This window comes from Mycteria americana, chromosome 3 (assembly GCF_035582795.1).
Source record: "Mycteria americana isolate JAX WOST 10 ecotype Jacksonville Zoo and Gardens chromosome 3, USCA_MyAme_1.0, whole genome shotgun sequence".
Classification (NCBI taxonomy): Eukaryota; Metazoa; Chordata; class Aves; order Ciconiiformes; family Ciconiidae; genus Mycteria; species Mycteria americana.
The window spans coordinates 86,791,882-86,815,759 of NC_134367.1; the positions used below are offsets into that span (position 1 = coordinate 86,791,882).

General features: G+C 41.3%; 1 protein-coding gene across 3 annotated transcripts in view; it reads right to left on the minus strand.

Moving 5' to 3' along the window:
- Positions 1 to 5,983: 5,983 nt before the first annotated feature.
- The window catches only part of GREM2 (gremlin 2, DAN family BMP antagonist), a 562,614-nt gene continuing 544,719 nt past the window's right edge, over positions 5,984 to 23,878 (minus strand). For all 3 annotated transcript variants that reach the window (XM_075495978.1, XM_075495979.1, XM_075495980.1), the window contains exon 3: positions 5,984 to 6,001. The gene's annotated coding sequence lies outside the window, so the exon portion shown is untranslated. The remainder of the gene's footprint in view (positions 6,002 to 23,878) is intronic.

Genomic DNA, 23,878 nt, shown 5'->3' on the forward strand with positions numbered 1-23,878 from the left:
GATTCTTAAAATTTATTGAGAAGAAGAGCAATGAAAGTTGAAGTCTTCTATGTTATTTCCATGTCCTACAAACATATACAAAAGATAGGGAAAGCATTGTCTTTCTGAGTGTGTTTGTTTAAAATACGATCTTCAACTATAATGCAATCTGGAGATTATTCATTAATAAAATTCTAGAATTTCTATTTTTGAAAAAAATGCTACTTCTCAGATACTTCAGGGTAATTTAAATAAAGTGTCCTTGGGATTGCCAAGTATATATTTGTACATCAAAAATTCCTAATAAGAATAGGATTAACAAAAACTCCCTGTAAGAGAAAATAGATGAGCCAAGTGAGATTTTAATCACTAAAGATGTAAAAAATAGATGTTCCTCATGAGATATGTAGCTCATACTCGAAAGATACATAACCTCAAGGCTTCCAATACAATGTCCTGGATTGCTAAATTTGCTTATAAGGAATTGATAGGTGCCTGCCTGAAACAAGGTGGTCAGCCCCAGGCTGATGATAGATTCCCTTCAACCCTCTACTTAATTTTTCTGAATATATGGCTTAAACTTCAAGTCAAGGGACTGATTCCAGGTCTAAGCCAGACAAATGACTGCCTAATTTTGTGATGTGGCTGCCTGCCTTGAACTTTAGCTTTTGCAGTGATAGCTTTTGAACTGTAGTTTAGCAATACGGACTAGGCAGCATAAACTGTCATGGCCAAGTGTCATCCAGAGCTTCCCAGCCAGGGCTGAAAGGCCTCACAGTTCCCAAGAAAAAATTGCTTTTTGTTTCCTGTTCTTTTTTTCCTCAGATCAAAAAATTAATGGTACAGAAGAAGTAAGGAGCTGGCTTCTTAATTTAGCACTGTCTTACTCAGCAATTTTTAGAAGCTTTACTGGAATAGGAAGGATACAAAACAGTCACTGGTTGAAAGTAGTATTTTTCTTCTCTTGTGATCAAATGGTCAGATTGGGTGGTGTACCAGTCCTGGACAGTGGTCTGGCTTTTCCCCATGCCACCATCCCGGCACCTGTATTTCAGAGAACTCTGGAAGACCGGGACAATTTCCCTATACGCCCAATTAAGTGCAGTGTTGGTAAAATACAATTGCAGCACTGGTATACTATAACTTCATATATGGTCTGCATATAATGTATACAATATTCATGTATACATGTGTGCCTGTGAGCATGTGTGTCTGTGTGTGCACCTGTGAAGAGAAAAACTGTATATAACCGTACTGTGCTCCCCAGCACAATTTGTGCAACAAACATTATCTGTTCAGCTGTGTCTGTCTGTACAACAGACACTGTCTGAGCAAAGACATTCTCTGAGCATGAATTAAGTTACCCTCAGTATGAAAAGCAATTTATTGATCCAGTTCCTGATAGATTTCCTTTTCACTCAATTTTTACCTACTGTTAGCAAACCATAGAGCTTTAAAGGGAAAATTCAATAACTGCTGTTCCTATTGGGTACTGTGTATCTGGAAGACCTAGAGCTTTAAAAGCATCTGAACTTGTAAGAGGACTCCTATTCTGCACCAGAAAAAAAACAACCAAACAAACAAAAAAAAACCAAAGCAAAAAAGAAACAGAGAGAAAGCTGTAGCTTGCTTCTTTAGGGAGATCAGGAGAGCTAGGCTTAAAGCCTTACTTTTTCAGAGCCAAATCAGAGAGATGAATTTAAGTATCATGCCAATTCTTCGCCATCAGGCTGTAAGCCATTTATTTCCCACACTTCATAAAAAAGGACCTGCTTCAGTCTCTGGACAAAACACAAAAAAAGCTGAAATCTCAGAAATATTTCCAGCTGTAGTACTTTGAGATGTATAACTACTATTGGCATTTTTTCCTTTGGAAGAAGTATCCTTCAAAAGAAGAATGTATTCTTCAAACAAACAATGCCCTCATTTATTATGACAACCTATTTATGAAGTTTTTGTTACACCAGGAAGATTCCTGCTTTTCTGTTTGCTTTTAAAATGAAGCTAATACACTTTTGAAAGCTTTTGTGTCATCCGAGTGCGGCGTATTAGCTGGGGTTTGGGAGGAGTCACTTTTTTTGTATACTACTTCCTTTTTCCTCCTCTCCCCCATGTCCAGGTGTAATTTTTTTCGGCATTACTTAGGTTTTTTCCGGTTCTCTCTTGATTTTTATTCTAACATGGGCAAGTCAGACAAGTGGTTAGAACTCCTAACCTTTGCCTAATATGTGTGACAGGTTAGACTTGGGCCCTGGTTTTGCGATTGGATCTGACAGCACGCACGCCCCTCTGCAGGGACTTGCTTTGGCATGGTGCTGTCGGTGTCGAGCAGTTCACATGCTGCCTACTGTATTACTTGTGAGTAACCATTTGGCCTCCCTCTGTGTAGCTTGCTTTGCTTTCGTGCCAGTAAAACATACAATAACAACTTTCTTTTCCCTCTTCTTTATTGCTTTATTGTACTATTGCTGCCTTAGTAATATTAGGTGAGCAATATTGGCAGCTGTCTTCCCGCAAATGCCAAAATACTAATTGCTTGCTGCCACAGGACAGTATAGTGTTCAGATTCCCAGGACTCATTGCTCTCACACCAAATATGAGAACCTCTGTTAAGACCAATACAACCTATTAATAAAAAAGACCAGTCATTAATGATAAATGGCTCCAAGTGTACAATAAGCATTGTATAACCATACAGAGAGATATGCAGGGGTTTGTGACCTCGAATACTCAGATGCACTCAACTTAATATTTACAATGAATTACATTCTTCCACAATAGCAGTAATACAAGGAAGTTTATTTTGTCATGCTCAGATTTCATAAAATAATATCTTCAACTATAACTTCCCTATCCTCAGGAAAACAAGCAAGCTTTTGTGTGTTCCAGTACTAACACAGAATTCAGATCCTGAAGAGCATCTTAAATATATTGAGAGCAATAAATGATTGTATGGTTTTAATATGATTTAACACAGGACACAGCAAAAGATATACGGCAGCTTTTCCCAGAATTTCTTCAGCGAAGTCAGAGTTGCCAGAGGAGACACTATGAAAATTATACTATAACCTTTGACGAATGGTAAAGGTAAATTATGTGAGTTAACAAAAAACTGGGAACAGAGTATGTTTGATGGATTCAGAACAGGAGTTCAAGTTAAAGAATGATACATAGACAGAAGGGAATATTTCAGAGTACCTGGAAATCAAAAGCTCATATTTAAAGGAATAGACTAATAGGTAGGAATTTTATTCCCAGTTCTGCCCTTGACTTGCAACATGACCTTGAGTTAGTCTCTTGACTTTTCTGTCAGGTTTAGCATAACGCTGTGCTAGTTTTCTTGCAGAAAATGCCAATAAAAAAGATTCCTTCCACTGAATTTTTTTTTCCATCGGAAACACACACTGAACCATCAAATATTTTAAGTAAAAAAATACTGAAAACTTTAAAAAAGTTAAAAATTCCACATGGAGTTCTTCCTTTGCATTTCCCATCAAGGATTTTCAAGGAATATTTTCAATGAATGCAAACACTTTCCACAAAAATGTTTGTCAGAAACACATTTTCCCATCAAAATTAAGTTTTAGTAGAAAAACAGAGCAAATTTGGCCAATCAACATCATTGCATTTCTACTCATCTGTATATCATGAAACAAGAGTTTTCAGTGCCCAGATGGATGTGGCTTTCAGCTGACCAGGTGGGCTGAATGACACGGACCTAGCAGTTTTGGATTCTGTGACATGCTCCCTGCTGAGGGTCCTCTACATCTCTCTGCAGTCTCTTCTCAGCAGCATGGCATACCCTCGGACGCATCCATGACATACCTTCTAAGAATATACAGTGCTAAAACAATTTCCTCTTAGCAAGTCAATCCATGATTCCTTCCATAACATTCATTTACCTTAATCCCTTTCCTTTTAGTTAGTTTAAATGATTGTTCATTGCTTTCTCACACAGCTCCTACTAGCTCATGTATAAACTGGCAAGGTAGTGACAGATTATGTCTGCTCAGCTGACAACAAGATGGAATTATTTCTGGACTCATGCAGACTGTAGCATGTATAATGACATATATCTGACAGGGATGTGATGAACACTCCACAGTATCCATAGGGTTAATTGGCAAGCTTGGAACAAAATGCATACAAGGCTTAGACAGTAGATCTCCAGAGCCTGGGATGGAGTCCTTTACCATAAAGAACATAAAACTGGGTAAGATGTCATAGTCGTAGGGTAAGTAAGGAGGAAACACTGAAGACTGGTGAACAGAATTAGCTTTATCTAACACATAGTTCATAGGATCTCCAAAGAGTGTCTCTGAAATGCCTTTCTTACTACCTCATTTCCTGATGAAGCCAACAAAATGTTACTAACTTCTCAGTTTCATCACACATTTGTTTCCCTTTCAAAGCTAAGTCTTTGGTTCTTTTACTTTCCAGCTTCCTGGAAGTTCACATGGCAATGGATTAGTTTAATTTTATTAATGCAGGACTGTTTTTTGGTGCTAGTTGTTCACCCATCCCTCCTGAGGGCACCTGTAGTTTTCAAACAGCTGGTTTGACTTTGACTGAGCCAAAATTGCGGTTGCCTTAATATTTTCCCAGCTTCGCTGAGACTGATGTTAGTTCTTGAGAAAGAGAGGACAGATAGGGATTGTTCCCAGTGTTCACTCTGCTTTTACACCCTTGGTATATAAATAAAACATGGACAGTAATTTATAACGCCTCTAAAGTAATTCTGCTTGTTGTCTCATTGTGCTCGCTATTGCTTCTACTGGATCCAGCCTAGACAAACTCTTATTTCATGGCCACAGCTACACAGTTACACCTTTCTCATGCAGGTGAGAGGTAATCCTAGACGATAGTGAGCTTGGTTCCTGCCTGTCTTGTGTAGTCATGTACAGGTAAGTGGATATGAATTGTTGCTTTTCTGATTTAATATTTTGCACTTTGGGAAGATATAAACAGAAGAAAGCACAAAGCAGAGAAGAAAGATTAAATCATTGGAGAAGAGGATAAATCTTTAATAGCTCTATGTAAACTATGTAAATTAGCTAATCTAGAGCAATTATATTTATTAGAAATAGCACAAGTTTGTGCTGATAGTTTCTTAAATAATCTTTCTTTATTTGCCATTAAATATTACCTTTGATTACTGGATAATAGACTTTTAAAGCTATTACTGAAAGGGTACAAGCCCAGTCAAGGATCTGTGACCCCACCAATTATCTCTGCACATTGAAATAGTATGTCTCTTCCCCAAGCTGCTACTTTAAAAACCCTGCATGACAAATAGATCAAGAGCTCCATATTCTGTGATATACAAACAAAATGAATCATGTGTTGTTTAAAAAAATTATTATAAAGATTACTGGCCTTTCAGTTAAGCTTTTTCTGAACCATCTTGACTGTTTCAGAATATTACTTGGCCATTTCTATGCACAACAGATTAAGGTTTGGCACAGTTTAGATGAATTGTCTTATTATTATTATAGTTATGATGATGCATAGTATTTAAGTCATTATTTAGATAACAGAAAAAATAGATTTTTTAGGCAAAGGCATTATTTACAAGAGAAAAGAAAGACTTTTACATACATGCAATTGGATACTCAAGTTATTTGAACACATAAGAATTTTTCAGCATGAGGAGTCTAGCCCTGGAATGGATGATACTGAGTTTTCAGAAGTAGCCCCTCATAATGCTTGTTAACTTGTTAGCAAAACTGAAGACCTCATTTCAACACTGGATGCCTTCCTTATGAGTTGTAAACTGATGTCCATAGAAAGCGTTGTCTGGAGGCTTTCCTAGTATCTATTTACAGGTAGTCGTGTAATGGCTGTCCAAGAATCTTAAAAGCTGCCATGACATCTCTGAACTTGCTTGACTGCTCGCTAACCAACAAATGTGCTCCATCATCTCCTCTCAGGCCCAACAAATGCGCTCCATCATCGCCTCCCTGGCCCATGCCCAGCACCGACAAGACTGAGTGACAACGTGTGAATCCCAGCCACACCAGCTCTTGCACTTACAGCAATTCCTTGGTATACACAGATGTGAGAAATTACAGTATATTTCAAGGCCAGACTCAAGGGGGTTTTTGGGTTGTTCGGTTTGGTTTTGGGTTTGGTTTTTCTATACCTGTCTCTCTATCTATCTATCCATCCATTTTGGTGTACTATAAAGTTAAGAAATTGAAGGCAAGCACTACTGATGATCTTTCTGAGCTTTTATTTCTGTTCTGAGCGCAGAGCTTGATCCTAAGATTCAGTCTATCACTACTGATACTTCTCTTTAATTTCAGTAAGAGATTGTAAAGTAGCATTTCTGAAAAAAGTAAACAGCTGCTTTATGATACATTCTTTGTCCTGTATTAGACACTCTTTGACCCATTTTAAAAGGGTTAACTCATGTAATATGGCTTCTACTGGGTCCTGGGATACAAGTCAGGAGCAAAAACCAAGAATATTTTCCCAATAAAGTCATAAAAATCTCTGCTTTTATATGAGATGGGTAGTGCTGAACATCAGCTGGATACATGACTTAAAATTATTATATGACTTAAAAATATAATATAGTAAATAAAGAACAGCATAACAAGAACAGACATGCTATAGGCAATTTACAAAATTTATGAGTATGCAAATCATAGATGAGAAGGAAAATACACGTAAAAAACTTTTACATTTAAAATTAGAATTATTCTCCAAAGAATATAAAAAACATGACTAACCTATGAAGGAAGAAAACCTTACCTAAGTTCAGAGGGTAGATTTCAAAGGTTTGGGGGTATGCACAGACAGAAAACCTCAGTTAGAACATAGCTTCAAGGCCAGAGAGACACCATATTGGAAGAAACATTTTGTTGCTACTAACATAAAATTAATCTTTTTAGAATAAATAAATCCCTATCTTTAATATAAAAAGATACCCATATGTATATAAAGATAAGATCCTTAAAATACCTTTGTGGTTTCTATCCTGGCTCTTTTCTTACTTCTGAAACATTTCATGTCTGATGTTTCCCTATCACGTAATTTACTATTACCATAACTAAAAAGAAGTCAAACGTATGCTGCCTATAATGGTTTCTCACATTTGCTGAGCTTTTACTTATTTTATATTCTCACTGAAGGATATTTTATACTAGTTTTATACAATCTTATACCATTTAACACCTATAGGCTGACTAAATGAACGAACATTAAATAATAGGGTAGTAGCAAAGCATAGCAGGAACAAATGCAGTGAGTGCAGCTTGCTCTGAACATCTCGTCAGGAAGCTCTGCATTAAGGCAGTTGATATAAAAACGCTGCCCTTCATAGGCTCATCCTTTTGTAGTTGCTTTCTTTATGTTTTTTATGGTATTTGCAACTTGATCTCTAGCAGGCTTACAGTTTTTCAGAAGTACTTTCATAGACCTATGGAACTACACAGTGTGCGATGTACAGCACTAATAATTGCTCTCAAATCATATTAATTTGGGTGTGTTTGCATGGTATAACTTGTACTGACAGAAGTTCTTTGGATGTGCTGCGAAGTCAGAGGTTTTCCAGTCATTTTTCACTCAGGCAAATACACAATATTCTTGCTGTGCCAAAAGATAACAGACCGTATTACACTAAATTGTAATGTTTGCATTTACAGTTAAGGCTGTAATATTGCAGTGGCACAACTAAAGGCTACAAGGTACAGAGTTCTTGAAAAAAATCTTTCTACAGACTGTAAAATTTTATTACTCCTGCTACTACCTCAGGATCCAAGATTTGCTTTCCTAAGGGCTTCCTCAAATGCTTCTGAAAGGGTTTCTTTCCTTTTTTATAAAAATTCTGAACACAATACAGAAGGAAGTTAATCAGAGCAGTTAATCCAATACCTCTATGTTTTGTCTTTTTCTCTTAGCTTTCCATATCTAGCAGTCACTGTCTACCAATATGTAAATTTGGAGTAGTTAACTTCCTACTCTTTAACTGACCATGATCTCTATGAACATATGCATGCTTATCAGTATAAATATGTACATTTTAGGCCTTGGCTTCACACAACAATGAAACCAAATATTTACAAAATAGACACAATAGAATCCTCCATTTGTTAGTGCAATTCATGTTTAACACTAGTGTGTAATAAATTCATGTCAGTGTTGGCATAACCATTTGCTTGCACTTTTAAAATGCTCAGGATTAAAAAAAAAAAAGGAAAATCATCACTCTTCTCTCATAGATGTATTACCTTGTTAATAAATTGTCTCTAGAAAAAGTTGTGCACCCAACTTTGAGAAGAGGTCACCATGAGCAAAAGTGAAATGTGTGGGAAGGTGGAATCAGTCACAATCAGAACATGCACAGTAAACTACAAAAAAAATTGAGAGAAAAATCCGGCTTCATTTGTTTTTTTTAATATAAACTGTGCTGCACTCTCTACCTGAATCTTATTCTGCGTTAGTGCAAAGTGCTTTTCAAATTTGTGAGTTTCTTGATCAATTATCCTAACTGATTAAAGTATCTGCTGGAATGCCGCAGAAGAATATATTATTTTGTGGGCATGACTTTTGCATATGGATATTAATATGAACATAGAAAAAGTATGAAAAATCCACTGCTGACTCTGAAGCAGATAATTAGCCTCATATTGAAAGTTGTTTAAAAAAAAAACAACTTGATTTGTGAACCTTTTGACTGCATAATTCCCATAAAATTAATTATACTGCAAATTCAGAAGAGTAGAACTTCAGCACTTACAGGTTGTTCACGTTGCCTTTTTTATTCAGAGCACTCAAAATAGATCACAAATATTAATTTATTACAACCCAGGATCTCAGGAAAAAAAAATGGTCTCCCTGCTCCTGCCTCTTTCCATCTTACCTTTCAAGAGACTGCTGTTTCTCCCGGCAGCCCCAGCCCAGAAGCGAGCATTTTGCAGGGGCCCTTGGAAACAACTTCAGCCACACAGATCAACCTTTCCCTATGGATAATTTCCACTTGAATGTAAGGATCTTAGGGAAGCCACCAAATCCTTTTCCTACACTGCTGAAGTGCAGGGATTTTGCTGCAGAGATGACACCTAACTATACCTCAGGGGACTTCTATGAGAATTTAAGACTCCTGATGATGAAGGCCAACCATTATTGTCTTTATTTTTTTTCAGATCTCAACAGGCCTGTACTTACTGCTCTCTAGTGTGCAGCATGACATGCTCTATTGAAGTGATATGGCACAGAAATACACATTTTCCTGTATTGAGTGAATTGGAAAATCATGTGTTTTTAATTAGCTGTAAAAGAACACTAGAGCAGCTGCTACTACAAAGCATATGAAAAGACTTGCCTTGCTTTGGCTTTGCACTTGGAGAATCAAACAGTTAAGTGCCTGCTTTTCTACAGCGAGTGATGAATGTGTATTATGTGGATTGGAGAAGGCGTGGGGTTTTAAACACAGGCTCTTCCCATTTCACTTTGGTGCTGCTGGGTGGCTGCTAATTTACTCTTGCTCTATTGCCTGTTTCTGGATCATTACTGAAACTGTGTTAGTCATAGACTCCCTGAGATGTTTTACAACATTTCTTGAATAACAGACAGCTGGTGTACAGTGAGAGCACACACTACAGGCTCCAGTCCTCCTTATATTTGCTTGTACGGTCCTGGGCAGGGGAGGGCAAAACACAGAAGCCTGCAGAAAATCTCTGGGGGGAAAGAAGGAGGCATCCCCAGAATGGGATTTCCCCCTCCCTGTTGTTCTGTAAACTGCTCTACTCTGAAAGACAAAGAGAGCAGGAATTGCAGGTGGCCAGGTGGCAATTTTCCCTCCCCTGAGTCTCTGCTTTGGCTTCTGTGATGGAGAAGCTAAGAAGCAGTGCCAATTATGCTCAGTTAATATTTTTGAAGCTGTATGAATTTGTCTCACGTGTTCCATGGTACTCATTTTAGGAGGGCACAACTTCCACTCAGGCTTCAGCTTCCCAGCAATCAGTGATAGCCTCACTCAGATGAAAGGGATACTGCACAAGAGTGTTGAAGATTGGGATGGGCAAGTAACGAACATTAACAGCAAATTAATATTTTCTGTGTTTTGCCACAGTTTGGCCTCAGTCTTTGAAAGCATATACAAGCAACTTTCCCATTGCCCTCTAACTTAATTCATGGATACACAGATTAAAACAGGTTTGAACTTTTCCATGTTTTTTTCTCCTCCTCACTATCACTCTCAGATTCTCATCTATTCAAAACTTGTAGCATTTACTAAAGCTTGTCAGACTTGAGTTCCCTTCTGCGTCCAGCATCACTACTCACAGTTAGCACTACCATGCTATCATGATATCATGGAAATGGAAGGTGTATATAAGTGCTAAATAGCCAGTATTCTTTATTGTTATCAAAATCATATACCCTTCAAGATCTGTGCATATCAACCTTAAGGCTCTAGAAATGAGTCACATTTTTTATCATATGTATATAGTTTCATGTACTGTGTTCTGGGTAGTTATGTGAAGGGTTTCCATGTTTTGATAACTAATCTGATGTTATTGCAGAACTCTTTGCTGAAGTGCTGAAATCCTGGCTAACGTTGCAGCCACATAACCACAGACTGGCTACGCGTATACTTACTTTGGTACAGCTTCCAGACTGATTCCTCTAAAGCCTTTTCTCCTCGTCCCAATTTCTGTGCAAGTCTCTACGCTTTCAAAACACTCTTATAGGTTTTTTCATTGTTTCTAACAAACATAATGGAAAGTGAATTATTTAGTATAAGGAGTAGCAAACACATACTCTTTGAAAAATTTCCAGGTCAATGATCAAAAAATATTGCCTGCATCCTAAAGGTGGAGTTGCATGAATTGGCACAGTGTTGATTTGTCTCTGTTGCAATGTGAAGAAGTATCTTTTCCAGCTCATTTGATACTCCTCTGAAGAATTTCCTCAGTGTGTTCTCTGTATGAGAACTGGACTCAATCAATTTCCATTAGTGAGAAAGCTATCTCTAGAAAAAAAAACTTTTTAACTCACCATAGCAGAAACACGTTTCATTCTTTTAAACCTGTCAAAAATGATATTCATGTTGGCTTAAGCAGAATAAGTAACTCAGGTGTGGAGATACTAAGGATAGGTGAATGGGTATTTGTCTCTACTCACAGTTAGACCATTACAAAACCAACTTTAGTCCCCCAAAACTACTGAACTTTATTCATCCAGGTGTTTTCCAAAACAGCATCAAATAATCCAGTAGATGTGCTGGCTTTTCCCCATATAGTACATACACAACACCACAGGTGGCTGTCCACATAGATCCCCCAGCAGCACTTGCAAATTCACCTATAGAGATATGGTGGGTTGACTGTGGCCAGCTGCCAGACACCCATCCAGCTGCTCTCTCAATCCCCTTCCTCAACAGGAAAGGAGGAGAAAATAAAATTAAAAGCTTGCAGGTCAGGACAAAGAGATCACTCACCAATTACCCTCATGGGCAAAACAGACTTGATTTGGCAAAAATTAATTTAATCTATTGCCAATTAATAGCGGAGTTGGATGGTGAGAAATAAAGACAAAAACTAAAACACTTTCCCCCCACCCTTCACTCTTTTTTCCCAGGCTCAAGTTCACTCCTTCACTACCAGCTCCTCTACCTTCCTCCCCAACCCTGGGCAGCGCAGGGGGACAGGGACAGGGGTTGTGGACAGTCCGTGGCAGCTCCTCTCTGTAGCTCCTTCCTCCTTGTGCTGCTCCCTGCTCTAGCATGGGGCCTCCATGGGCTGCTGTCCTTCAGGATAAACCTGCTCCAGCCTGGCCTCTTTGTGGGCTGCAGTTTCTTCAGGACATGTCCACCTGCTGTGGTGTGATCCTCTCCAGGGGCTGCAGGGAAACCCTGCTCCTGTGCCTGGAGCACCTCCTCCCCCTCCTGCTCTCCCCTTGCTGTTCACACTGTTGTTTCCCATGATTTTAAAAAATTTTAAAGTTCTTTGCCCTTTCTGAAAAAGGCTGTCCTGGTTTCGGCTGGGATAGAGTTAATTTTCTTCCTAGTAGCTGGTATAGTGCTGTGTTTGGATTTAGTCTGAGATTAATGTTGATAACACACTGATGCTTTAGTTGTCACTGAGCAGTGCTTACACTAAGTCAAGGACTTTTCAGCTTCTCATACTGCCCTGCCAGCGAGGAGGTTGGAGGTGCACAAGAAGCTGGGAGGGGACACAACCAGGACAGCTGACCCCAGCTGGCCAAAGGGCTATTCCACACCATAGGACGTCATGCTGAACAAAAACTGGGGGGAGTTGGCCAGGGGCAGCAGACGCTGCTCGGGAACTGGCTGGGCATCAGTCAGCGGGTGGTGAGCAATCGCATTGTGCATCACTTGTTTTGTATATTCTTTTATCATTACTATTATTTTCCCTTCCTTTTCTGTCCTATTAAATTGTCTTTATCTCAACCCAGGAGTTTTACCTTTTTTCCAACTCTCTCCCCCATCCCACTGTGGAGGAGTGAGCGAACAGCTGTGTGGTGTTTAGCTGCCTGCCAGGTGAAACTATGACAGTCCTTTTTGATGCCCAATGTGGGGCTCGAAGGGTTGAGACAATGACAGATCTGACCAGAGCACATTAAAACAAATTTTTTATAAGCGTTCACTATATTAGGGTAATAGTCACTGGTCGCGATGTTGATTTATTTGCTCTCAGAGTTGTTGTGCTTGTTCTCAGAGTTGTGTTATGTAACACCTTATTTGCTGTATATGTTCCCTGTTGTGCTGTTTATCACCTCTGGAGGTTGGATTAAGGTCATCATTTTGCTGTACTGTGTAACACTGGCTTATGATATGATAAAATTACTGGTCGTGAGACTAATCTGGTATTTGTACTCAGCATTGCTGTCATCTCCGTACTTCAGGAACCATCTCTCGGAAACTATTAATAATTACACTATTTACCTTTTCTCCTCAGAGAGCCAGTCTATGGGGGAGACAAGGGTGGACACTTTCCCCCACTCCTTCACCTTCCCCGTCTCCTCCAGGCTATTTACAAGAGCTGTTGACAATTTTTAATATCCTTGGGATTTTCAAATCAGCATGTTCCTATTTCTATATCTCCTCAATGTGTTTCAGGTCTTGTTTAAGGTTAAACAACTATTTAAGAATACCACCCAGAGATCTGCACTGAGGCTGGATAGTTATGAGTGGCAGGGTGAGTGGGATAGTATGGGCAAGTACCTAGGACAGTGGGCACCTCCAATGTTTTGGAACTTCACCTCTGAACGAGTACAGAATCCTGAAAAACTAGTAAAATATTTGGAAAAAGTATGCTGTCACCCTAGCAATTCCAGAGAGACACAAATCCCCACAATGTGCTGGGGCCTGGCCCATGCCTACCAAGCCCTGTTCAACACTATTCAGTACTCTTAAGGGGAAGAGAAAGTCTCTGGATCTGACGACAAAACGACAGGCACTGCGGCTACTGCAACCCCGGCCACAGGCACTGCGGTTACTCCAACCCTCACAACAGGCACTGCAGCTGAACCAGTCTGATACCATGATACCAGTCTGATACCACTGATACCATGCTGGTATCAGTCGCCCCTATACACAAGAAGAAATACTGGATGTGAAAGTCAGCCTGTTTAGTAAGGGAAGAAACTCCTACTAAGAAAGGGAAGGAGGAAGAAGTGGATGAGGTAGGCTACTCCGAAGCAGGGCCATCACGAGAAGAAGAGAAGGAAGAGGCAGAACTCATAAACGAGATGGTAACCACCCAGTCCCTATCCCTGAGTGAGCTGCGAGATATGCGAAAAGATTTCAGCTGTCACCCAGGCGAGCATGTTGTCACCTGGCTGCTCTGATGCTGGGATAATGGGGCCAGTAGCCTGGAATTAGAAGGTAGAAAAGCCAAACAGCTGGGATCCCTTTCTAGGGAAGGGGGCATTGACAAAGCAATTGGAAAAGAGGCACAGGCCCTCTGGACACAACTCCTGTCAGGTGTGAAGGAAAGGTATCCCTTCAAGGAAGATGTTATATGTCACCCAGGCAAGTGGACCACCATGGAGGTATCCAGTACCTGAGGGAATTAGCCGTGCTGGAGGTGATTTATGATGACCTGGACAACGAGCAGTTATCCAAAGATCCAGATGAAGTCAAGTGCACATGGCCCATGTGGTGGAAGTTTGTATGGAGTGCACCAGCGTCTTATGCCAACTCATCGGGATTAATGACCTGGAAAGACAGAGAGGGACAAACGGTGGATGAATTGGCTGGGCAACTCTGGCAATATGAAGAAAGTCTCTCTTCCTCCCTATGGGCCTGCATCTCAGCTGTGGAGAAACTGTCCTGGGAGTTCCAGCAATTCAAAGAGGATAGGTCCTACTCTCCACCTGTACAGACCGGTATCTCAGCTATTAGGTATAAGCATTCCTCTGCTCAAGAGAGAGGATATAGTGGGTACACACCATGGGCCACCCCGTGGTTTTACCTGTGTGACTATGGAGAGGGAATGAGGAAGTGGGATGGAAAATCTACCTCAACCCTAGAGGCACGGGTACGTGAGCTACAAGGAAAAACAATCATGCAAGGGGGTTCCTCCAGGAAAATTGCTGCTCCAGTTTCCAGTGGGCAGTTCCCTACACAGAGTAGAAGGGCTGATCCTACTTCCGATATTAATAAAGGGACTTCTGATTCGTATTTACAAGAAGTGAGTAACAAATACTATGACCAGAACTAGAGGGGATCTGCCTCCAGCCAGGTGGAGGAAGGGGACAACCGGGTTTATTGGACTGTGTGGATTTGATGGCCTGGCGCATCAGACCCACAGGAGTACAAGGCTCAAGTAGACACCTGTGCACAGTGTACCCTAACGCCATCAAGCTATACAGGGGCAGAACCCATCTGTATTTCTGGAGTGACAGGGGGATCCCAACAGCTAACTGTATTGGAGGCCGAAGTGAGCCTAACTGGGAATGGGTGGCAAAAGCACCCCATTGTGACTGGCCCAGAGGCTCCATGCATCCTTGGCATAGACTACCTCAGGAGAGGGTGTTTCAAGGACCCAAAAAGGTACCAGTGGGCTTTTCGTATAGCTGCCTTGGAGATGGAGGAAATTAAACAGCTGTCCACCTTGCCCGGTCTCTCAGAGGACCCTTCTGTTGTGGGGCTGCTGAGAGTCAAAGAACAACAGGTGCCAATCGCTACCACAACGGTGCACTGGAGGCAATATCGCACCAACCGAGACTCCCTGATACCCATCCATAAACTGAATCGTTGACTGGAAAGCCAAGAAGTGATCAGCAAGACTCGCTCACCCTTTAACAGTCCCATATGGCCAGTGCAAAAGTCTAATGGAGAGTGGAGACTAACAGTAGACTATCGTGGCCTGAATGAAGTCACGCCGCCGCTGAGTGCTGCCATGCTGGACGTGCTGGAACTTCAATACGAACTGGAGTCTAAAGCAGCCAGATGGTATGCCACAACTGATATTGCTAATGTGTTTTTCTCAATCCCTTTGGCAGCAGAGTGCAGGCCACAGTTTGCTTTCACTTGGAAGGGCGTTCAGTACACTTGGAATCAGCTGCCCATGGGGTGGAAACACAGCCCTACCATTTGCCATGGACTGATCCAGACTGCACTGGAACAGGGTGAAGCTCCGGGACACCTGCAATATGTTGATGACATCATCATGTGGGGCAACACAGCAGCAGAAGTTTTTGAGAAAGGGAAGAAAATAGTCCAAATCCTTCTGAAAGCCGGTTTTGCCATAAAACAAAGTAAGGTCAAGGGACCTGCACAGGAGATCCAGTTTTTAGGAATAAAATGGCAAGATGGACATCATCAGATCCCAATGGATGTGATCAACAAAATAACAGCCATGTCTCCACCAACGAGCAAAAAGGAAACACAAGCTTTCTTAGGCGTTGTGGGTTTTTAGCAAAAGCCACCTGGTTAGTGGCTTATATGCAGCCACCTGGTTAGTGGCTTATTTGCTAAATTAGCAAATTTAGCAAAAGCCACCTGGTTAGTCAACACTAGGGGATCTGCCAATCGAGCTGGCCCTGCCCAATCAAAACTTTTACGCACTGTAGAAGGGGATAAAATGCCTGTAGTGCACATAAAAAATATGCTGGGGAAGACAGTCGGGGTTATTCCTGCCTCGGGCAAAGGCAAACCCATTCGTGGGATTGCTTTTGCTCAAGGACCTGGGTGCACTTGATGGATGATGTGGAAGGATGGGGAAGTCTGACATGTACCTCAATGGGATTTGATTTTGGGTGAGAATAGCCAATGATTTGACTTGTATGATGCTAATTGCTATATAATACTGTATGCCATCATGGCTATGGTTGCTATATGCCATATCAATGGTATTTCAGTGAGAATCACCCAAATTAATGAAGAACAAATGTTGATGAAACGGAGTAAAGTGCAGCGATGATAGAACCAGACAAGCGCAGTGGTGATGGAACCAGAACTGGCTTCAGCATGCAACAGTCCAACACCACACACCATCTCTCCCACCCCGAAGGACTGTTACGACAGATGGAGCCCAAAGTCATGGACCAAATGAAATCAACGGACTTTTTATAGGGATGGCCCATAGACTTAGGGAATGATATCTGTATGTATATATCAAAAGACAGGAAAGGTGGTGGTGATTAATTGGGATGTGTCAGAAAGTGTGAGACCTGGGCATGACATAGATGGTATAGAATAAGGGGTGGATATTGTCCTGCTTTTGGCTGGGACAGAGTTAATTTTGTTCCGAGTAGCTGGTATAGTGCTGTGGTTCGGATTTAGTCTGAGAATAATGTTGATAACACAGGGATGTTTTAGTTGTTGCTGAGCAGGGCTTACACTGGTCAAGGCCTTTTCAGCTCCCCCTGCTCTGCCAGGTGCACAAGAAGCTGGCAGGGGGCACAGCCAGGACAGCTGACCCCAGCTGGCCACAGGGCTAGTCCACACCGTATGGCGTCATGCTCCGTATAGAAACTGGGGGAGTTGGCTGGGGGGCAGCACTCGCTGCTTGGGGATGGGCTGGGCATCAGTCAGCGCGTGGTGAGCGATCGCATTGTGCGTCACTTATTTTGTATACTCTTTCATCATTATTATTATTTTCCCTTCCGTTTCTGTCCTATTAAATTGTCTTTATCTCAACCCACAAGTTTTACCTTTTCTCCGATTCTCTCCCCCATCCCACTGGGGGGGTTAGCGAATGGCTGTCTGGTGTTTAGCTGCCTGCCGGGTTAAACAGCGACACAGGCTTTCCCTGAGGCACCCCCATCATGGCTGCGGGGCTCAGCCGTGCCCTGCGGTGGGGCCGCTGGAGCCGGCTGGAACCGGCTGTGCCCGGCGCGGGGCAGCCCTGGCCTCTCCTCACAGAGGCCGCCCTGCAGCTCCCCCCGCCAGCACCTCGCCGACACCTGACATGAGGTAAACAGATCCCTAACCGCCTAGTCTGACACATCCTGCAAGTGCATCACCTATTCTTAAAAGCATTTGAAGTACATTAAACAGATTTTAAAGGGATGCATCTATCTAGATATTCTGAGGTAACGGAGCTTGGCCTACACATTTCCGGTGTGCACTGGATGTTCATACGATGCACTGGAATAATACTTACCTAAAGTTTATTTTTACAACTTAGAATCAATTCAAATATGTGCTTCGCGACCTGAACCTTACCAGCCTGAATAAACGGAAAGATTTTTATCAGTTTAAAGTATTCGGTCATAAATGCTTGGAAATTTGTGCTGAGCAACACCATCTGCCTCTGATTTCTGCCCAGCCGACCCTCTCCCAACTTCTCTGTTACTGTGTCACCATCGACATCCGATTGATGGAGCTTCGGTACTTCAAAGTCTGAGATTAATGATCAAGTTCCCACGTCTTGGTCACCTGATTTTGAAGGAAGGAGTGTAATTTGAATTGTGGAGGTTAAAAAAGGAAAATATTTTCTTGTCTTGCGATGGCTGAAAGGTCATTCTTGAGCACAAGTGGTTTAAATAATTTATCGTGAGCTACTGAGTCATAACAGAGTTACTGATCTGTCTTTTACTACAGTGACATTCTATTTTTTCAACTGTGTATTTTTTTATTCTGCGGTAGGATTAAACAGCTCTCAATCTGCAGTAACCAGAAATGTTTAAGCATGCTGCAACTGCAGAATGATGCATGAGATCTGTACCTTTCATAGTCTGACTAACAGAGAAGTGTCTTGATGGGACTACGTGCTAAAAAGAAGTGTTTTGCTTGGGAACAGCATGCCTCTATCAGCTTCGAGTGCATCGTTTATTTTCTAAGTAGCCTGTTCATACTCACTTTGCAACAGGAGATGATTTGAGACTCCAGTGCTGATCTACTTTTTGCATTTCTGCATTGGCACTGAAAGTCTTCATACCTCATTAAACTTGTCTTCTTTATTTTGTGTGCTTCATTGTTCTGTGCAGTCTAGGGCGGTTGATATATCCCTTATTATATCTTTTAGTAACTCTGAAAAGCTGCCTAGGAGTTAAAATAGTTCTCACAGCTGCTAGTATTTCACAAATTTCATTTTATCTTCAAGGCAAATATGAAATATCAAAATATTTTTGTTTTCCCCACCTAACTTAAAATATTTATATGTACTTACGACATTATGGATCATATTTCCTGAGAGAATATGGAAGTTTGGCCCCTTAAAAAGTGTATCTACCAAAATGTCTCTCCAGTTTCTGACTACTTTGATTGCAAAACCTTCCTTCACCATAACCGCAAATGCTTCTAGCTGCTGTGTAAAACAGCCAGAACACTTTTCCTCAGAAAGACCACACAATCTTCCTCTTCCCTCTGCTTCTTTTTCCTTGTCTTTTCTTTTGACCCCAAACAATGATTACATACAGGAGCTAAGGCCTCTGCAGGGATATGGGTCTCATTATGAGAAAAAGGTCCACTTGGCAGAATTTCTGTAGTTCAAGAAATGAGGAGTAGTGTAAAACTGTCATGGAAAATAAAAAGTAGAGGAGAAAAAAAACACATAAAAAAGGAAAGGAAACACCGGATCCTGTCATGAAGCTGTTGGGCTCCATGCAGAGCTAGCCCCTATGTTGGTTGTGTTTTGGCAACATAGCCTGGTTGAGGACAGCAGTTCTTGTGGGTCCCGCTGTGTGGGCAAGGGGCCTGTGGGCTGCCACAGGTTTCCACCTTTCCAGCTCTGCAGCCCAACCCCCACTTCGAGCCCACTGGAGTCTCTCCTCATGCAGTTTTCCCTCACCTGTCCTGTGCAGCATGTCCTGCCCAGGAGGAGCTGGGGCATCCCTAGGAGGTGGTTCCCTCAGCATGGAAAGAGGTGGAAGCTAAAAACAAGCAAGGTAAAAGAATATGGGAAATCATAACACTGAAAATGAGCTATGAAAAATCTGGTTTTAAAAGGGAAGAGCTGCTGTTACAGGGAGTGTACAATCAATTTATACTTCTGCTGGGCATTAACAGGTGCCGGAGAAGGAAGGCGATGTATGTATGTTTTTGTTGTATTACATTAAGAAAGACAACTTCATTTCTACTTACCTCATTGTTAGATCTGCTATTGCTATTGCATCCATTTCAAAATTTGGGAATAATGATATTAAGCTTACAAAGGTCTTGAAAGGATTAATGAATTGTTTTGGAAGTGTTCCCCATTATGTGAAATCAAAGTGTTATAAAAATAAAATTATTATGTTACCAAATAATAGGCCTAGAACTTGAATATCAGTCTTGACTAGACCAGTTTTATGTAGACAAGGCTCCATCTGAACACACTTTTCTGCTCATGTATGTTTTTGTCACAAACAAACTGTCAGTTGTTATATCCAATGATGTTTGAAATAATCTATCAGTTTGGAAAATTGTGAACCACTGTCATCCTCATTGGACATTCTCTGAAGCTGTTATGAAACATGAATGAAACCGTATTCTTTAGATGTATTAAACAGTAGAAAAGTCCACAAATTGTGTCTTGTTTTTTCAGATGTGCTTAGTGGTTGGCTTTAGTGCGACCTTGGTCATCAGCCATTAACATGATTTTGATTTTGCTTGGACTACAAGGATCACTGTAGTCCACACTGGTGTGTGGTTTGCACTGATTTACACACTGGAAAATCAGATAAAATGCAGTGTGACTAGATTGTGCCAGACTAACTTGATCGCTTTTTTTAGACAAGACAAATAATTTTCTTGACAAGGGTAATTCTGCAGACTTGATCTATTTGGAGCTCAGTAAAGCTTTTGGCACAGTGACACTTGGGAATTATTAGTTAAGCTGGAGAGGATGAGGATTAGTACAAGAATGTCAATACAGTAAGGCACGGGCCAAAGGGGAGACAACGAGGTGTGTTGTGCTGACAAACCATCGGGCTAGATGCATACTGCTGGTGAAATTCCTCAGGGAGCAGCAGTTGCTCAGCCTTGGCCAAAGGGAGGGATCTGCCAGCTGAGGCTGTTGGTGAGACGATGTTCAGAGGCGCTGCCAATGCTGACTGATGAGTATCCGGTGACCGGATGAAAAAAATGGAGTGACCATAAGGTCACAGTAAGGCATAAAGCGAGAAATACAGCAAGGCAAAATAGAATAATACATGTAGGAGCTAAATACAGGAATTTCTGCCATGAGCTGAGGGTTATCACCTGGAAACAAAAGAAGCAAAAGAAATACTTGTTGGTACTATTTGGCCAGAGGGTAATGTGATGGAGTGGTGTGGAGGGTAATGCGATGGAGCAATGTGGTGGAGTGGTGAAAACAGCAAGGTGAACCCCAGCTTACAGTCCAGGGCACCCTCACCACTTCTGAGCTCTTTCTAACTGGTCGTATTTAGCACCTTGTCTAAAACTGGTATATCATTTCACCCATATTGAAGGAAACTCAACTCAAAAATAGAGATGATACACAAATGCAGCCTGCATAAGCAGAAGAGAGGAGGACCCACGTTACAAAACAAGACTAGGAAAGCACAGGTTTAGCCTAGCAAAACTATGGATGGGCATTATAAAGATCTTAAAATGCAGGAGAACGGTGAGCTCGCTCAAGTCAAGGGCAGTATTGTCAGGCAAGACAAATGGGTATAAAGTATTCAGAAATAAATTGAAGCTTAAAATTAGAAGTTCCTAACTATTACAGACATGAGGTTCTGCTGTTCCAGAGGAGCAAGAAGGGAAGCAGCAAAAAATAAAAGATGATCTTAATTATCAGAACTTCTGAATGAAACTATGTGATTCCTAATTCCATGTGATGAATGACGCCATGGACGAGGAAGTGGTGTTGCCCAAGAAGGTCCTTCAAGGATAACTTCAAGGAGTGCTCAACAGAGATAACTCAGTTGGTTTCTTAATGAGCTTGTCTGGATCTTAGCTGCAAATACACAACCACAGAGCATCCAGAGGATGACTGCACAAGACTCTGGGAACAGCAGTGGCATGCACACAGGCACGAAAAGCGCAGGAGGCCAAGTATGCAGAATCAGCATCAACAAAGACAAGGCTGCAAATTCAGTGATCCCCTGTAACAAAAAGCATGGGTTGTGCATCAGCTTGTCCAGTCGTCCAAGTGCACGGTGCTCACTTGTACATCCCCACCTTTCTTGCAGTGCTGTTCTCTGCGAGGGCTGGCACGCTCATAGTGGCTTCGTCTTGATCCTCCAGGGCATCTCACATGGCAGGTAACTTCTATGTTGTTCAGTGAGAGAAGAAATAAATCAAGATGTTGAGAGATGTGCAACTTCTGATGCCAGATTTGCTTCTTATTCCCACAGATACCTCATGAAAGATAATCAAGTAATATTTCCTAGTTAAAAAAAAACAAACAAAACAAAACAAAACATTAATTAATCTAATTAATCTAATTAATCTTCACCTCTGTCCCTTCTTAAGAATATATTGTAAAGACCTGTATTATACCTAGGAGCTGTACTATGCAGGTTTGAACCTCTGATCTCTGCTCAGCCAAAGATCTTGTTAAAGTCAACAGATTTTTTCCGTAAAGGGCATTATTTAGCACTGTCACTGCAAAATTTATTCCCCTACCTTAGGCTTCCCTAAACAGTTCCTTGACTGTCTTGACACTTACTTCCTTATACAAGACATTATCCAGTATGTGTTTTCTAGGATCATTGATTTTAGTGTGTATACGCTTGCTTTAAAGGCTCATTTTGCATGACTCAAGGTTATATATATTTATGGTACGCAATTGTACAGGCAACTGGGCCCTGATTTATAAAGTATTGATATTTGTCTTAAAACAAGGGAAATTCAAAGCCAAGCTGATCTCAGCTTGCTTTGAATCTTAAAAAAAAAGTATTTTCTAAAATACATTCTGCATTATATACATAGATGATTTTTGCCACAACCTCAGAAATGAATGAGGTTATGGTAGATGCAAAGCTGTGTACTTTTTTCACCCTGGTCTAATCATACTGTGATTTACCATTTGGGATTCTGCCCCCCCCCCCGCCCCATAGGAACGGTCCATGTGTTAATATATTATCTACCTCAACCTGAGATCATCTTAGCTGTATTTTGTGTGCTCACAACTGGGAAGCCCTTAAGCAAATGTAACAGCTAATACAAGAGACAAAGGGGAAAAGACGATCAAATTATCTAGGATTTTTTTTCAGCTACAGCTTCATTGGCATAAAAATAAACACACTATTTCTAATACAATCTTAAAAAACAAGGGTGCATCCTGCGACCTCAGCTCCGACACGCAGGGGTGCTGAGCCCTCGGCAGCCGAGGTGCAGAACCTCCAAGGACAACCCAAGCTCTGAAGGGTCACCTGCGACAACTCAGCCACGGGGCTCTCAGCTGCTCTGAAACCCCAGCCTAGGGTTACAGGGTATGCTGCTATTCCTGGCGCTATTTTTAGATGCAAGGTAAAAGGAAAAGCATAGATGGGCAATAAAGCAAACGTACGCAGAGCTCAAGAACAGGGGAACCTGCACACCTAAAAGTCTTGATTTTTTAGGTGTAAGAACTTCTTTTTTTTTTTTTTTTTTTTTGCTTTTTCATCCCACAGGTATCTTTTAGGGAGTTATGATTACTCATTGAATTAATTGAAAAACAGCAGGTTCCCAATTTATTTTTTAAGTGTTGAAAATTTAGGACCCCAAATTTTATATATTCTTTCACAGGCTCTGGTCACGACTACCTGTCACGAAGGATCCTACGGCAGGTTCTGTGAAAATCCTGGCGTCAGGCCGTGGGACGCAGCCCCTCGGGTGAGCGACTGTAGCGCGGCTGGCAGCGGGGCAGCGCGAAGGGTAAAGCAGAGCCGCCGCCCAGGGCTGGCTGCGTTTTAGTAGCAGAGCAAGGGACCTCTAACAAGCAGGTAATCCTTCTTCACTGAACGCATCCGGGGCAAGACGGACCCCAAGTTTTTAAAATTTCTTTCTGAAGGCAGTGGATAATTGAAATAATATTATTTATAAAATTAATAGAGAATTAGAACCCTCCAAAGTATATACTGCTGGTTTATTTGTATTTTCCAGAGCACCAGTTTGTAAACTTTTCTCTTACAGGCAACCAAGAAATACACTAGCAGGCAAGCAGAACACACCCTGCTCCCGTAGGCCATAGCAACTCTGTGGCAAGCGACGTGGACCGCAAAAACCAGCGCTACGTTCTGAACTTCCTTTGTGTTGAATGATTTCAAGCTAAATTTATTAATCTTTTACGACAGAAGAAAGATGGAAGCGTGAGGCACCTCAGTTTGCTGTAATAATTTATCACATACATTTACAGGATCTTTTAAAATGCAAAGGATTTCCTATGTTCTTCCGGTTCAACATGTTTTAATTGTGCATAAGCATACATTAATACGTTATTTGGCTTTCTGTGAGTTCGTAGCATGCCCTGATTAGCTGAAAGGGGCGCATATTTTAAGCAGCTCTTTTGAAAGATTGCTAGGAGTGAATCGATACCATATTAATATA